A 17,586-nucleotide genomic window follows, 5' to 3' on the forward strand; every position below is an offset into this window, starting at 1 on the left:
GAAGGCTAGGGCATCAATTTTATGGAGATTCCACCATCATAATTCTTTTAAAAAACTGGAGGATGCCTAGAGGAGACACTAAGGAAGAATCTTATCCAAACGAAATTTAAGATCTCCTCCTCTATTACAATTAGCACCAAGCCCTAGAGAGGCCTCCTTATCCTTAAGGGGACGAAGAAATAGAGGTAAAAGGAGGTGAAAGAAAGATGATTTATCAATTTAGAAGTGATCACCAAGGATTAAGACCAGTGCCTAACAATTGGGAGAATTGGAGTCAAAGGTTATCTTGATTTGACAACTTCGCTCTTCAAGGAGACCTAGAAGGAATTTCGCTACCCTTAATGGAAGCAGCAACAAAACGATTTCTAGATGTTTATACTTCAATGACACTTTTAATGGAGTTTCAAGGATGCACAATGCAATAGAACCTCTAGGAACATTCATTCATTCATTATCCATGAATAACACATGCAAATTTCCCAATAGCTTCAATGTTTAGACAAAATTTCATTAATTAGGGCACATTTAAAACCATGAGATAGCATTACATGCATTAGACATTAATCAAAGATCAAAATATAGGCATTAAATACCATTTACAAGACAATGAAGAATATATCCATCCATCAAAATGCCAAAATGAAGCTCCAAGAGAGATAGCGAAAGTTTCCACACATCAAAAAGCATCTAAATCATCCAAATTTGTCCAACAATTGCAGGTCCAAAATTCTCAAGTAGAGATATCAAAATCCAAGTGATGATGTTTTGAATGAGACTAGGTCTCATCTATTTATACATGAGTTGTGAGTTCAAAAATGAAAGGACAAAGCCCCTACTATGCCTAAAATGTCAAGTAACCCATAGTTACAAGCCAACCATGATAGCTCAAAAATCATATCGAATAAGCCTTCTTAAGCCCATGCTAGGCTGACGTGGAGGCTTAAAGGAGAGCACTAAGGCCTCATGTGCTAAGGATGAGAGTGAGGGCCTCAAAAATGATGAATAAGAGGGGGGTACACTCCAAATGCTGCAAAACATCTCCAAACCCCAATTTGGGCTCTGTGGGCTCCAAATGGCTCAAGATCAAGTCGATGCTCCATAAATGAGGACTAGAAGATGATACTTAACCTCCCATGTCTCCCTAGGAAAGACATAACCTCCTTTGGGCCCTGGATCAGCTGCCAAGCGTCAGGTGCAATGCGTAGCCTGCTAAGCAACGTGGTCCAAGTGCATCATCATCTTTGTATAACTAGGGCATAAACAAGCAAGTGGTGGTTCTGAAGAAGCCCATGGCGTGTCAATCAACGCTCTACATGGTTGGAGGCCCATGGCTCTCAACGCTCACCCTATAAATGCCATTGTGATCCTATGGAGGGCTTGGATCCCATATTGGAAGGCCAAGTCCAAGATGAAAACCCACCTGCAATCCTATATAAGATCCAATGCGTCTCCTCGCGTTCCAATACAATGATCCATTAATGCAATTGAATAAATAAGCTTGTTTATCAAGGGTAGAAGTGGATACTTCATAGTGGCTTTCCCTTCCAAATGGGCTTTGAATATGTATTGGTGTTACCTTCCTCAACAAGAAAGGTTAATGAAGGACCCTATTAGGTGGTTTCAACCTCTAAGGGAATGACAGGTCCATGGTACACCCATCAAATGGCAGGTTTCATGTGAAATAGTGATGGAATGGAGTGGGGGCAAAAGTGGAGGCTCCAAGCCACATGCCATGTTACAAGGGTAGCTATGATGAGGGAGGCCCATACCTTTGGTGTATGAATATAGAAGGGAGCAATCGTAGTACATGAGTTACCCCAGCCTTTCTTTTTCCACCCTTCTTCATATGTCTTTCACATTTATTGATTTTTCTTCATCTTACTGCTCAGGGCTCACTGGGATGAAAGCATGATGTGTAAGATATAGTAGTGATTACCCCCTTAAGGTGGGGCAGTTCATCGCCCACTAGGGGTTGGGACAATCATGAGTTCCTCAATGATGCAAGGGGCACTCAAAGGGGCCTTAGAAACCAGGGTGATGGCCATAATGATAGGGGTTAGAGCTCATGTTTGGCTTTTGCCCACACGCTAAATTTTATATTCCCCGCCATCATTTGCATTTTGTGGTACATTTCCTATTATATGTGGCCATATTATGGCATATGAAAGGCATATGAAGAAGAGTGGAAAAATAAAGGCTGAGGTAACTCATGTGCCACGATTGCTCCCTCCTACATTCATACACCCAACATATGGTCCTCCCTCATCATAGCTACCCTTGTACCCTGGCATGTGGCTTGGAGCCTCCCCTTTTTCCCCCAATCTTCTCCATCACTATTTCACATGACACCTACCATTTGGTGGGTGTACCATGGGCCTATCATTCCCTTAGAGGTTGAAACCACCTAATAGGGTCCTTCATTAAGCTTTCTTGTCAAGGAAGGTAACACCAATATATGTTCAAAGCCCATTTGGAAGGGAAATCCACTATGAAGTGTCCACTTCTTCCCTTAATCAGCAAGCGTATTTACTCAATTGCACTAATGGATCATTGTATTAGAAGGTGAGGAGATACATTGGATCTTATACAGGACTGCAGGGGGGGTTTCATCTTGGACTTGGCCTCCCTATACGGGATCCAAGCCCTCCAGAGGATCACAATGGCATTTATGGTGAGCATTGAGAGCCATGGGCCTCCAATCATGTAGAGCATTGATTTCCATGCCATGGGCTTCTTCAGAACCCCCACTATGCAGTTCATCGCCCACCAGGGGTTGGGAAAATCATGGGTACCTCAATGATGCAAGGGGCACTCATAGGGGCCCTAGGAACCAGGGTGATCGCCATAATGATAGGGGGTAGAGCTCATGTTTTCCTTTTGCCACGTGTTAAATTTTATAGTCCCGACCATATTTTGCATTTTGTGCTACATTTCCTGTAATATGTGGCATTGGCCATAGTATGCTTTTATCTTTCTTTTTAGTTGCATCAACCTCTGGGGCATCATTCCAGGCCTGACCCAAGGTGTGGACAAGGGGAGGAGGAGGCTAACACCTTGTGGACCCAATGGACAAATGTGGACCCAAATGGGGAAATGTGAAAAAGGCTTGTAATGAGCAAAGGGGAGTGAGATATATGGTCTCGGAAAGCAAGACCATGCAACCACAATCAAGGTTTCCCATGTAGTGCCACTCCTAAAGTTAGTAGCCAGTAGAGGAGATCCCACGGGACTAGGATACAGGATTAACCCCCAGTTGAGGTAAGGGAACAATACAGTCAAAGCTCGTTCTTTCCTCCAAATTCCCCCACTATTCCATAACCAAGCATGCCCAAGAAAAGTAAGCATAAACACCCAATTACATAATGAAAAAACATACTTTCGAGCTTGGATTTCCAACCTTCAAACATACGATCATGACAGATGAACAAGGGCTCACAATGGCTGGCTTAGGTGGCGAAGAACGGTAGCACAACGAGCTATCAAGTGGCGGAGAACAGTAGCAGCACGATTTGTCAGGTGGCTGCAAAGCATTGTTAGCTGTCGGTTGAAGACAAAACTAGGATAAAAGTTCCCTTATAGGGTCACCCATTGGTGGTGGGTAACAGTTAACACTAGGCCAAATACATGTCTTGTATTGAACATTTTGAGCCAAGGCAATAGCATTAGGCAATATCAAAACATGTGCTCAGATACCTAACAAGCATAGTGGAGTTTAGCCTTAAGATACCTTGGCAATGGTGAAGTGAAGTTGCAAGGGCATACAGACTCAGATTGGGTAGACAGTGTAGTAGACAAGGGCACCTCACGATGTTGCTTTAGCCCGAGATCTGCCACAATATCATGGTTCAGCAAGAAGAAAACTTCCTTGACACTTAGCTCAATAGCGGCAAAGTATATCGTAGCAAGTTCTACTAGTTATGAGACATCAAGCACAAGTCACTTGAAAGAGTATTTGATTAGGAGTTGGATCTAACGGTGATTCAATATGATAATTAGAGTTTTATCAAAAACTCTAAGAATCTAGTGTTTCATTATAGGTCTAAGCACATAGAGATTAGACAAGATTAAGAAGAGAGTAAAGCTCTAATATATTCCCACAAATCACTAATATTCTGACCATTCCCTTAGCAAAAGGGAGGTTTAAAGCATTTAGAGACAAATTTGATTGGTGCAAAACTCTTTCCTCACTAAGAGGAAGTGTTAAAAAATATAGCTCAAACAAGAACTTCTACATAGGTTCAATGTGAATGTGTCGAAAGTAGATCAACGTTGTTGAAAATGGTTGTTATTGATGTCAAAGGTTGTCCAAATGGAAGAGAAAATTTAGTCAAATATCATATTTCAAGTCTCCTGGATATATTGTTTTTAGATTTTTTGATGCTCCATTTAGATTCCCTAGCTTTGAATGCATTTTTACTCCAATTACCTAGCTCAAATGGGAGCATAATATATATGGTTGGAAAACTTATTAAAAGACCTTTCCAACGGTATATGGCACTCCCTCTAACTCCTAATGGTGGAGGAGAAGTGATTTTTTGAATATTCATTATACAATTTTCCAAGTCAGCCCAACCAATGCATAAGTTGGACCAGTTAGTGGGCAAGTTGGCCCTGCTTTTGGGGGTCAAATGCACTATATATAGGTGTTATTTGGAGGAAAGTAGGACTCACTCACTCAATCCAATTTGGGTTTGTCTAAGCGATCGAAGGAGAAATTCTAAAGTTCATACCTCATGAACCAAGTGAAGGGAAGCTAAGTTAGAGAGGTTTTCTATGGGAAGGGTTTTTGGCACATTTTTGGAAGGGTTTTTAGCACTCTTTGGGAAGGTTTTTGGTCCTAGTTAGAAGGAAAGTTGCAGAATTGTTCTAGAGGCCGAGTTTTAGCACTATTGAAGGCAAGTTTTAGCCCCGTTGAAGTCCAAACTTCAAACCTGCTCAGGCCGAGTTCTGAGTCTATTCTGGGGGCCAAATTTTGGTGTTTGAAGCCCAAGTTCAAGCTGAGTCCTGGAGTTTTGAAGGTTGAATTCAAGTCTAGTTTGAGGGCCAGATTCTGGTGTATTGAAGGTCGAGTTAAGGTCTGGTTTGAAGGTTGATTTCAAGTGTTTTGAAGGTCGATTTCAAGTCTAGTTTGTGGTAGAAGTTGTAGTCCTATTATAGACCAAGTTCTACTCTGATTTTTGAGGTGGCCACGCTCTGTTGGAGAACTATTGTAGGGATCTTTTGTAGTGCGAGTCTAGTTGGCTAAGGCAATGTTAAGGGAGATTGTAATGTCATATGGTAATTTTTTCCCTAGGGTTATACTTGGACTAGGGTATTTTAATAAATCGAAAACAACAGTGCACATTATCTAACAGTAGGTGTCCATCAACGCAATGCACCACAGTATAAAAGATTTTGAACACAAATATGACTCTTCAATAAACCACAATGAGTTGGGGTTGCCTACCCAATGAATAGTATAACTATTCAGTTAACAATTCACCATGTATAAAACCCAACTATAATTGCAATATTCAACAAATCAGCATTCCAACTGTAATTTACTAGCTAAGCTTATCCAATCATATTGTCACTAATGACTATATTAACTAACCACTCACTGTCTACTATTTTCTTGGGTTGTGTTGCTTCAACTCTCTTGTTGTCGAGAGGACTTGTGTCAGACCCTTCTTATCCGATTGTCCTTGCTATTGGAGTGGTTCAGAGATATTCCAATCCAAATTCCTGATCCAAAATGATTCCAACTCCCCTTTATTTATAAATTTTCTCATGGGGTTCACTCTCATATGAGGGGTTGCAAGTGCAACCCCCAATTTGGGATTTTTGCCCCAGTCAACCCAAAATTTACCCAATGTTGCCCCAAACATTGGATAATTGGGTTTTCCCCCTTTATCAAGACTATAGCCTATGGGGTTGGATAGGCTACTTCGTCCTTCCATAGGCAATTAATCCATAGGAGACATTACAGTCCCCCCTTCCCGACATTGCTTGTCCTCAAGCAATGGCATGTCTGGGTGTTGCACAATTTTTCCTTCAATTCCCAAGAATGAAAAGCTTCCTTCGACCATTACAACTGCCATAGCAAGAACATTAGTATCCTTCTTCAGTCCTTGTAGCCCAATAACCAACATGTTGGTTAGAGATGTCTTCATGTAATAGTCACTGATTTCATTCACTGGTTTGTAGTTCAATCCTGGGTCAAGAGTACAAATATGTGCTACTGCTGAAGCAAGTTCTGCTTTTAGACATGCATTTTCAACCTCCATTTTACTTGTTCCAACAATTTCATCACTATCACATCCTTTATCAATCATCTGGGGTTCATATTCCTTACCCGCATTTATAGAAACCTCTTCGTTTTGGTTTGAATGATAGCTACTTTTAGATGACAAGAACGAGTTTTTCACCTGCAGAATATAATCACCCTTAGGTAGTGGCCCTGCTAAGGCTCTTGAAGCCAAGCATGCCAAATCTCTATCATCAATGTCAACCAAGTTGGTGTCAAATAACCCAATAGCTGTTAAGACATCCTGAGGAGAATGTGCGAGCAGATATTTTAAGGGCTGTCCTGGTCTGATCACTTTAGTCTTTTTTATTCTATCCATATTTTCTGTCTCCTGTCCTGCCTGCCTTATATGGATTTTTGTCAACATCCTCCTTCTAGCCACCTTTGTAAGGCAGTCCTGATATGCTACACCAATTCTGCAACTCAATTCAGCAAATATCTCATCCTTCTGGCTTTGTGGAGTCTTCAAAGCTTCTTTCCAAACGAAGCTGTCCTGGTCTGATCACTTTAGTCTTTTTTATTCTATCCATCTTTTCTGTCTCCTGTCCTGCCTGCCTTATATGGATTTTTGTCAACATCCTCCTTCTAGCCACCTTTGTAAGCCAGTCCTGATATGCTACACCAATTCTGCAACTCAATTCAGCAAATATCTCATCCTTCTGGCTTTGTGGAGTCTTCAAAGCTTCTTTCCAAACGAAATCTGCGTCAACCCATTGACCTTGTAATTGCCTTAAACCAAAGTTCAAGGTACCAAATTCTTCCTTAATGGGCCTGCACATTCTTTTCTGCTTGAAGGATCTGCTTTTTCAGGGAATCCCACCCTCAATCAGGAATTTTACTAGGTTCTTGAATTCTATCAATGTGGCCAAATGATTCTTTCATGTCATGTAGCAACTGTGTTTCTTCCTGTAAAACCATACTCTCGTGCTCAATTCTATTTTGTATCTGGTATATCTTCTCAAGTTCTCATCAATTTCTTTTAACCTTAGTCTTTGTCCAACATTATTCACTGGGGTAGCAGTATCTTTGCAGCTTTCATGATTTGCCTCAGCATTTCTTACAAGCTTTTCCAGACCTTTCTCCAGTATGATTGATCTAATTTCAGGATTTCAAACAGCCAGATTATGTATTACCAGACAAGCTTGCTTCTGCATTAGGTGTGCTGAATGGTGTTCCTCAATAGCTTCAGCCGACTTGTGTTTCCTCAAACGCGAGAAAAATATTGACCACCTCCCCTTTGGCTTCGTCTCTTTTACTGCTGCATCCCTTTTTGCAACGTAATCAATCAGAAACTGCACACGGCCTTAGCTCCACTTTCAACAATATGCCTTGGTGATATCTCCAGTGATGTCTCTTCAACTTTAAGAATTTGAAGATTTGTAAGCATATGAAAAGAGTCAGGAAGGATGTTTATTTGATCATTGCTAATATCTAACTCCTCAAACATCCGAAGATTTCCAATAGATCGTGGGGGCTTCTGGAAGTCAGCAAAATTGCTGCCAACATTCAGCTTAACAAGACTTGTGGCAAGGCACTAACTCTCTAGTATCAATTCCAGTTCATTGATGCTTACATCAAGTTCTTTCAAATTGGTTAAAGAACCCATGGTTGACGGAAGGCTCTTTATTCTGTTATAGTGCAATGTTAGGACTAGTAATGATTTAAGCTTGCCAACAGCTTTAGGCAGAACTTTGAGTTGATTGTAATTTGCTTGAAGCTCAGTAAAAGCAGTACATCGACCAATGGTATATGGTAGCTCTTCAATTTCATTCGTCTCAATACTCAGTCTTTACAAATTGTGAAGCTGTCCAACAGACTTGGGCAGTGACGAAATCTGATTTGAATTTTGAACTCAAGTCCAAGGATACAAGCCAAGAAAGCTTTCCAACTGAAGTAGGCAGAGTCTATAAGCGATTTCCATGCAAGTCTAGATCGATTAGACTGGACAGCTCATCAATGGAATCTGGAAGATTCATCAGCTGATTTGCATGAATATCCAGCTTCTTTAACTTAGAAAACCCTTCCATTGACCTAGGAAGGGTCATTATTCTGTTTTCAGACAAAATTATTTCAGTAAGATTATTAAGCTTTCCAATTGAATCAGGCAGCCACTCAACCGAGTCCATCAATCTTCCTTGAAGATCCAACTTCTCAGCACCTTCCTTGGCAGTTACCTCAATAAGGCTGGCAAGCTTTATTAAACTGAGCTTTTGTCCCCCTTCAGCATCTGTATTGTCTATAATCAGTCCCACAGAACTCCTGTTTTCTACTTGGGCTCCAGTAGAATTCCCTTTATCTTCTTTGGCATTCTCCTCCCCTTCAGATCCACTCATGACAGAGTACCTGTTAACAAGTTTTGAATTGCCAGTTTCCCTAGAATCCATAGTGGCATGAATGTCTCCATGGTCAGCACCATTCGCATCAGTCACCTTGTTGTTCCAAGAGCATGCTATCTCAACAGTAGCTAAAGACATACCAGAGTTCTTACCCACATTCTCATGAGATAGGTTTGTATCAGAACTTGTTACAGGTTTAGCTAGTTCACCTACCAAATTGTCATTTTTCCCCTCCGTTACCTGTTTCTTGAGCGCAGGGTTGCTGCAGTCCTTTAAACAAAATTCTCCTTGTGAATTAGGTTCAAAATGGTCTGCATCAGTTTTGCTTTCTGTGCAACAACCATTGACAATCCTTGCTTCCACAAAATCTGATCAGAGATAACTTATATAATTGGAAATGATCCCTTTTCCTGAAGTATCCTCGTGTATTCCATCTCCTTCCCTGATATCCTCATAAACTGTTGACAACTGAACTCTTCTCATAAATCTTGTTGATTTTGCATCCTCCTCTTCCCTTTCTTCTTCAGAATCATCATACTGATGATCATTCCCACAATTACTAGTAGTTGTTGACCTAGAAAAAGAAATCATTGATGTATGAGGACTCTTTTGTCTTTATTGACAAGGTACAATGAATTATTAAATTGATCTGATAAATCCATTACTAATGAATCTTCCTCATAAACTGTTCACAACTGAGCTCTTCTCATAAATCTTGTTGATTTTCCATCCTCCTCTTCCTTTTCTTCTTCAGAATCATCATACTGATGATCATTCCACAACTACTAGTAGTTGTTGACCTAGAAAAAGAAATCGTTGATGTATGAGGACTCTTTCGTCTTTATTGACAAGGTACAATGAATTATTAAATTGATCTGATAAATCCATTACTAATGAATCTTCTTCCAAAGCAGCTTTGGAATCTAATTTGGCAATATATGAGGCATTTGAATTTTTAAAATTCACCTTGTTTGACTCATATAACTATAATTTACTAGCTAAACTGTACAGGCTTTTTTTATAAAGATCAGTATTCCAACTATAATTTACTAGCTAAACTGTACAGGCTCTTTTATACTTCACGCCTTCCTCTTTTGCTAGATTTCCGTGGGCACTCGTCTGATTTTTGTATAGCCATGACCAATCATTTGGGAGTGCCTTTATCCACGCTTCAATTTGTTTTCCCCTTTCAATACTTTCCTTGACACGATCTTCAAATTTTTGCAGAAACTCGGCGTTCTCCTTCCCTAAGGGGGGAACTAATACTTGTTGCCAAATCTTCACATAACCCTCCAAGATGGCAGGAGACCCTGGCTCTGATACGACTGTAATGTCCAAGGTAATTTTTGCCCTATGCTTGTACTTGGTCTAGGGTTTTTTTATAAATCAGAAAGACCAATGCACATTATCTAACAGTAGGCATCCCTCAATGCAATGCACCACATTATAAAAGATTTCCAACACCAATTTGACTCTTCAATAAACCACAATGAGTTGGGGCTAACTGCCCAATGAACAATATAACTATTCAGTTAATAATTCACCATGTATAAAACCCAACTATAATTCAATATTCAACAGATCACTATTCCAACTATAATTTACTAGCTAAACTTATCCAATCTTATTGTCACTATATTAACTAACCACTCACTGTCTACTATTTTCTTGGGCTGTGCTGCTTCATATCTCTTGTTGTCGATAGGACTTGTGACAGTCCCTTCTTATCTGAGTTTCCTTGTTGTTGGAGTGGTCCCTTAGCCTGTAGGTACCCTGATTTTACTGTTGTAGCAGATTACGGTCTTGAAGGTTGGTCTAGATGTTCCATTGTCCAATACTGATGCCTGGGCTGATGACAAATGGCCTTAGAGCTCTATATGATCTCAAATAGCAGAAGGGTGTATCCAATACCTCAGAAAGGCATTCAGTGGTTGTGAGGCACCTCAAGACTTCCAACACTACTTGACAAAAACCTTTTGCAATTACCAGAGAGCTATACAGTGGATCCTTGCTGCATCAACCCCGCCTGTGCTTTGCTACCAGAATTGGGGCTCGAGGCCCTCAAGCCTGTGGCCCTGTGGTTTGTCTGTGCCCAGAACTTCGTTCCTCAAATATGCCTGCCTTATCACAGTTTATTCTGTGCCTCAGGTGGGTTCGTTAGAGAGGCCATAAGCCTGGATGGCCTCAGTACCTTCAGGTTGATTTCTGTGGTGTGATCCTTCCTCGACCAGACTTGGCGACCAAAAAAATTAAGAGAATTTACAGAGGAGTCTTCAATATCTGTGTAGAGAGAGCCTAGATGGTAGCCCTTTAGGAACAGGGATGACATTCACTGTCTTGAAATGGACCTAATGGACAGCCTCAGACAGATTCTTCCTTGTGTGCCAAAATCAGATCAGACGTACTCCAATGAAATATGTTGTGCCAAAGCAAGAAAAAGGTGTCTAGGTAGGGTGGGATCAGCTCCACCAAAACTAGACAAAAGGGATTGGATAGGATGGGATCACCTCCACCGAAGCTAATCAAAAGAGAAGGGGTTTTAAAACCCTAAGAGCCTTAGGATCAAGAAAATCAGAGTTATTCCAATCCAAATTCCTGATCCAAAATGATTCCAACTCCCCTTTATTTATAGACTTTCTCATGGGGTTCACTCTCATGTGAGGGGTTGCAAGTGCAACCCCCAATTTGGGTTTTTTTACCCCAGCCGAACCAAAATTTACCCAATGTTGTCCCATGCATTGAATAACTGGGTTTTCCCCTTTATCAAGACTATGTCCTACGAGTTTGGATAGGCCACTTCGTCCTTCCACGGGTAATTAATCCATAGGGGACATTACAGAGACGTTAGCTAAAGTAGTTGTGATGTTAAGGTGATGATAGGACCGACCCCTATTGTGGACAGAGATGCAGTAAAAATAGGGCTATCGTGGACAACTTTTGTGGTAGGTGTGTGGGCTGTAAAGGTGAGTATTTAGTGCAAAGGTTGATAGGTTGCCAAAAGTAGACCTTCAAGGTTGTAAAAGCCTATTTGGTTCCAAGTGTTTTAAAAGCCCTAAGTAGAAAAAATGTTAATTTTAGGTATGTTCCATGCTTAGAGCAATTTATTTCAATTTTCAGAGTTAGCTCAATATCTTTTATAGATTAGCAATCACATCAGCATTAAAGTAAATTGCAGATAGAACATAAACATAGATCACAAAAGACAAGCCAAGACAAGAGGACACAAAATGTGGCACTAGCCAGGGACAAACCCCAGTGTGGGGAAACCGTTGATCAATTCTTCTTATATGTTCTTCAATAGTTCAGCACAGAGACAGAGAGAGATAGTACATATACAACAGAAGTCAACACTTTGACTTATCTAAGTAAGAGCATAGATCATCTCTAAGTAGATGATACATGAGGTAGCTGAACTCAGTTGAAGACATGCTGCTTCAACTAATTCTCCCAGGAGACTCCATCACCATGCTACACCTATCATTGTGCTACTCCTCATCATCATGCTGCACCCATCATCACTATGTTGCATCTCATCATGACTGTACCCATCAATGTACTGCATCATGTACCATTGTTGTCCCATGTGCTTGCTGCACCATGCTTGTCACCGTGTGCTTGTTGCACCTTGCTTACCATACAACTGTCCCAATGTGCTCACTGCACCATGCTTACCATGCTGTCCCATTATGTTTGCAGCACCATGCTTACCATGTTGTCCCATTATGTTGCTATCCCAATTGTTGTTGTTGTCCCAGTTGTTAGCATGGCATTGCTGCTGTCCCATTATTGCTGTCGTCCCAATTGTTACTGTGACTGCACTTCTAGTTAGGGTAAGTGCCACTGCCACTGCCCTTAACCCAACACACAGCAAGACTAGCCCTCTAGTGCTGCAGCCAGCCTTGAAGAGGCTTCTCCCATGCCACGTTATCCGCTCAACGCAGCCATGAAATAACTCCAACAGCTTGCTATGGCTTGCAGCCTAGCTTGCTGTAGCTTTCAGCCTCCTCAACGTGCCCAAATGGCCACTCAAATTCCAGTGTTAACTTCCCTCTACTCGGCCTAGCAACCTGCGTTCTCGGCCCTAGATCCTTGGCCCTCCATCCATCAATTTGGTCACTTGAAGTGGCCTGCGGCTAGGGCATCATGGACCTGCAGTTAGGGCATCATAGTAACCCTTCTTGATTACGTCTAGGGCTTGTACTAGGGCTCCTTACCTTCTGCGTTTAGGGCTTCCTCTTCTAGATTTCTCTTCCACTAAAACCCAAAACAAGTGGAGAGAAATCAAGAGTGAAGTGTGTAGAAATGACTATCAAGTCACCTCCTTTTATAGTAAAATTTTGAGCACCTGTGTAGGTTATTTGGTCACTGGCCGACCTTGATGAATTGTCTTATAACACAAATAAATTCATAACTCCATGAATACTTATCGGAATCGGATGATCTTTAGATCAATCCTACACCTCTCGATGAGAGGAGTCCAAGAAAAATATCAGCTGCCAGAAATAAGATGACCCACATGGAGTTTGGCCCTAGTTGCCAATTTTAACAAAAAAGAAATCTACAGTGTTGATTACAAGTTGCCAAGTGGGCAGACCTTCTCTTTGAACATATAATGAGCCTAAGCAATGACAGTTGAATAGTAAATAGTAAGAGTTGAGGATGTTGAAGTGCCAAGTGGGCAACCTCTCAAGGAACAACTTGAAGACGTAGATTGGTGCTTGTGGTTTGTTCAGTTGGTGCTCAACTGGGGGATTGATGTGTCTTGTAAGTTGGTGCCTAAATTAGGTGAGTTGGTGCTCAACTAGGGGAATGAAATCTCCTATAAGTTCGTGCCTATGAAAGTTGTAAGTTGATGCTTACTTTGTACAAGTAAGTTTACAAAATATTTACAAAGAAAAATTGTATAAGTGTTTCTTATGTAAAGATTTATGTGCATCAAATGTTTTAAAAGATAAAAATAGTTAAAAATAATGAAATATTGATTCAACCCCGCCCCCCTCTCAATATTTCCAACGTAGGTATTTCAAAAGTTAATTCTATTTTGCAATCCATTTTATAGAAAATTGAGAAGTTATATATTTAGTTATTGAATCTAATAAAGTGTATTTAATGCATTAATGACTTAGACTAGGATCAATCTCAACCATAATTCTCATCAAGGGATTAGGGTTTTAGCAAAAAGTATAAAGTCGGGTCAAGATAGATAGTTCAGATCTAATTCTTGTTGGATAAGGAGAGCAACCAAAAGAAAGTGCAAACTGCATCAGCCAAGAGAAGCAGTATTGTACAACAAATATCGTACAATACAATTGTACAGAAGATCCATACAATGGTACAAATTTGTATAATACCATTCAACAAGCCACAATTCTAATAAAGTGTATTTAATGCATTAATGACTTAGACTAGGATCAATCTCAACCATAATTCTCATCAAGGGATTAGGGTTTTAGCAAAAAGTATAAAGTCGGGTCAAGATAGATAGTTCAGATCTAATTCTTGTTGGATAAGGAGAGCAACCAAAAGAAAGTGCAAACTGCATCAGCCAAGAGAAGCAGTATTGTACAACAAATATCGTACAATACAATTGTACAGAAGATCCATACAATGGTACAAATTTGTATAATACCATTCAACAAGCCACATGGTATTGTACAAGAAGTTGCGTAACAATAGCTATTGTTTTCTTAGTATTCATGCAGGCCATACCTCCCTTCAACAAGTCATACACCTTAGGTTGGGGTGGATTTGTTTACCGTACAATTGCTAGGTTTCAGTAGTTCTGGAGATTGCCTTGTAAACTTTGATTAGTTGAATCATAACCAAATCTGAGAGAGAAAATTACCTCTGTATGGGTAAATTACTTTACGTTTCTCCTATTTACCAGTTCTAGCTATTGTATGATTGTTGTAATATTCAGAAATTAATTTACGAGTTATTTACTTAACAAAATATTAGGGTGACAATCACTTACAGTTAGGAAATTCACAATTTTTAGGAAGTTTAATGGAAGATTGGACATACTGCATCTATCTTAAGTGAGGCTCTATGTTTGCAATCTTTTCACAATTTTTAGGAAGCTTAATGGAAGATTGAACATATTGCATCTAACTTAAGTGAGGCTCTATGTTTGCAATCATTTCACATGTTTATTATTGTAGAAAACCCCTGTAATTAGTCATGAAGGCCTTATAATGGATTTTCTACTATTTGGATAATGTAATGTGAGGATTTCATCCATTGACAATTTTTGGCAAGCTTAATGGAAGATTGGACATATCAAATCTATCTTATATGAGGTTTTATGCCTGCAATCTTTTCGCATGTTTATTATTGTAGGAAACCATTGTAACTAGTCATAAAGGCCTTTAAATGGATTATCTACTATTTGGGTAAAGTAATGTGAGGATTTCGTCCCTCTTATTTTCCTTGTTATATTAAGCATGCATCTAACAAGCTAGATTGTTGCTTGAATTAATATAATGTGACTTTCATGACTTTGTTTTAGAGTAGCACCCATAGTTGTCCAAGGTTAATTTTCTACATTAATTTTTGAGGAAGCTAAGTATGAATTGTTTAATGTATAGCAGCCCATGTTCGCCTTACCTATTAATGCACTCACCCTCTTGTATCCATGCCACTTCGAATCCATTTTGCCCAAGATTTGGTAGGCACTAGTCTTGGGATTTTCCATCATCTTTTTGTTCTCAGACCATTCATTTTCCCATCTATTCTACAACCTTTGTCTAGTTAAGGCTCACCCTTCAAGTATCACCTAAAGCCTCCACTCCATAGCCTTAACAATCCTACTTAGAGGTACCTCCCTTGTGTTGGGAAAAGCAAACCTAAAGAGAGAGGAAGATCTACATATATGACAGTAGGTAACCTTCCTTAGTGACACAAATCTAGTATTTTGGTGCTTGGAACATTATACTTTATCGGTGCCTGATTTTGTTGAAATAGTCCCATACCCCTCTTGGTGAAAAGTGGCCCACCTCATGAGTTGCATATACATACAAGACTCGTGCCTCATTTATAACATGTATTCATTCATTAGTGATTGAGTCTTTAGCCTAAAAGGACCTACATCTTTTGTTTCTCTTGTTCATGGATTCATCTTCTCTTCTCTCTATGTTGATTTGGGACTGGTTGGTTCCATTCCATCCCTTTTAACTTCTTGTGATCTCAACATTAAAGGAATCACTACAAGCATGCATCAAAGAGCAAACACATCAAGTGGAGAAGCTTCTACAAGCTTATAGAGAAGTGTTCCAAGAACCTAAAGGGTTTTGCCTGAGAGGGAAGTGGAGCAAAAAATACAATCACTCCCTGAGTCTCCATTGCCAAGCATCGCATTGTAGAGAAAGTCCATACCAAACATAGATGAAGTGAAGAAGCAATTTCAGCAATTATCGCAGCACAAGATATTAGGCCAAGTGCTTCACCTTGTGCATTACACACCGTCATAGTACCTAATAAGGATGGAACTTGGAGAATATGTATTGACTATAAAGCTCTTAACAAGATTACTCTCAAGAATTGATACTCATTGCGCAAGATTGGTGACTTGATGGACCAACTACTACATGCCAAATACTTCACCAAACTAGATCTTAAATCAAGATGATACTAGATGCAAGTCAAAGAAGAGGACACCTAGAAGACTACCTCCAAGACAAGGCAAGGTCTATATAAATTGTTGGTAATGCCTTTTGGTTTCAATAATGCACCAACGACATTTATATATTTGATGAATGATATACTGCATCCCTACCTAGATTCATTTGTAATAGTGTATTCAGATGAAGCATTCATCTTTACCTCTACCTAGGAAAAGCATATCTCACGTCTAATGCAGGTGTTAGAGACCGTTGAAACATTAGTTGTTGGCAAACCTTAGGAAACATGACTTTGCCCAAAAATTCCTAGTGTATTAGGGTATGTGATTGGTGGTGGAAAACCCAAGTTTGATCTTAAGCTGGAGGCCATCGTCAAATGGAAAACACCCACCAAACCACTAAAGTAAGGAGATTTGTGGGAGCATCTAAGTGCCTTTGGATGTTCACCACAGTTTTTTCAGTTGTGGCTACACCACTCCATGCTATAAAAGCCAATGGTATGAGTTTCCAATGGGGAAAGAATCAACAGAAGGTTTTTGAATAATTAAGGCATAAATCAATGAAGCACCAATTCTGACACTGCCCACTTTCCAAAAGCCTTTCAAAGTGGAGATGGATGTAAGTGTGCATCCAATGGAAACAATGTTGATGCAAGGAGGTACATCACCCTTTTATCATTCTAAATTGTTTCATCGAGCAGTCCTAAACAACCCCACATATGACAAGGAGCTCTATGCCTTAGTGTTGACACCTAATCTTTAGGGATTGGGAAAATATTGTAAATAATAGAATAAAGAATATGAAGAGACACTGGAATATGAATTCCAAGGGTCTCCCTCTCCTTGTATATATTAATGATTTTTCTTAATGGAAAAGAAACAATTTGTGGAGTTACGAATATCTAGCTTGACATGGTATCAGAGCACAGGTCCGCAGGTCCAAGTTTGGCATCCATTTGCCATTGTAACTCTTGTTAGTTTTGCCCTAACGCCTGTCAAACTTCAATGTTTTCTCTTTATGCGACTGAGCTAAAATTGACTTTGATTTTGGGCAGTGTACATGCCAATCTCCAGTGTTGAATTCTCTGTGCGTTAAACAATCTCCAACACCTTTGTGCGTTGAGCCTTGAGTCCGTGTGTAACTCTCGGTGTTGTACCAATGCATTGAAGGTCGGTTTCTTTGTGCATTGATTGAAGGTCAATTTCTCTATGTATTGATTGAAGGTCGGTTTCTCGGTGCGTTGATTGAAGGTCGGTTTCTTAGTGCATTGATTGAAGGTCGATTTCTCTGTGCGTTGATTGAAGGCCAATTTCTTTGTACGTTGAAATCCTGGTATGTGCATTAA

At 40.0% G+C, this 17,586-nt stretch overlaps 1 protein-coding gene and 1 pseudogene across 1 annotated transcript in view; both read right to left on the minus strand.

The window, feature by feature from the left end:
* Positions 1-17,586, minus strand: part of LOC149150657 (uncharacterized) — a 95,284-nt gene that overhangs the window by 35,227 nt on the left and 42,471 nt on the right. The gene's annotated exons all lie outside the window — the stretch shown is intronic.
* LOC149150658 (uncharacterized) lies at positions 7,396-12,406 on the minus strand (annotated as a pseudogene).

Source organism: Pinus tabuliformis, chromosome 9 (assembly GCF_031772625.1).
Source record: "Pinus tabuliformis cultivar Carrire ecotype Pingquan chromosome 9, CPIR1, whole genome shotgun sequence".
NCBI lineage: Eukaryota > Viridiplantae > Streptophyta > Pinopsida > Pinales > Pinaceae > Pinus > Pinus tabuliformis.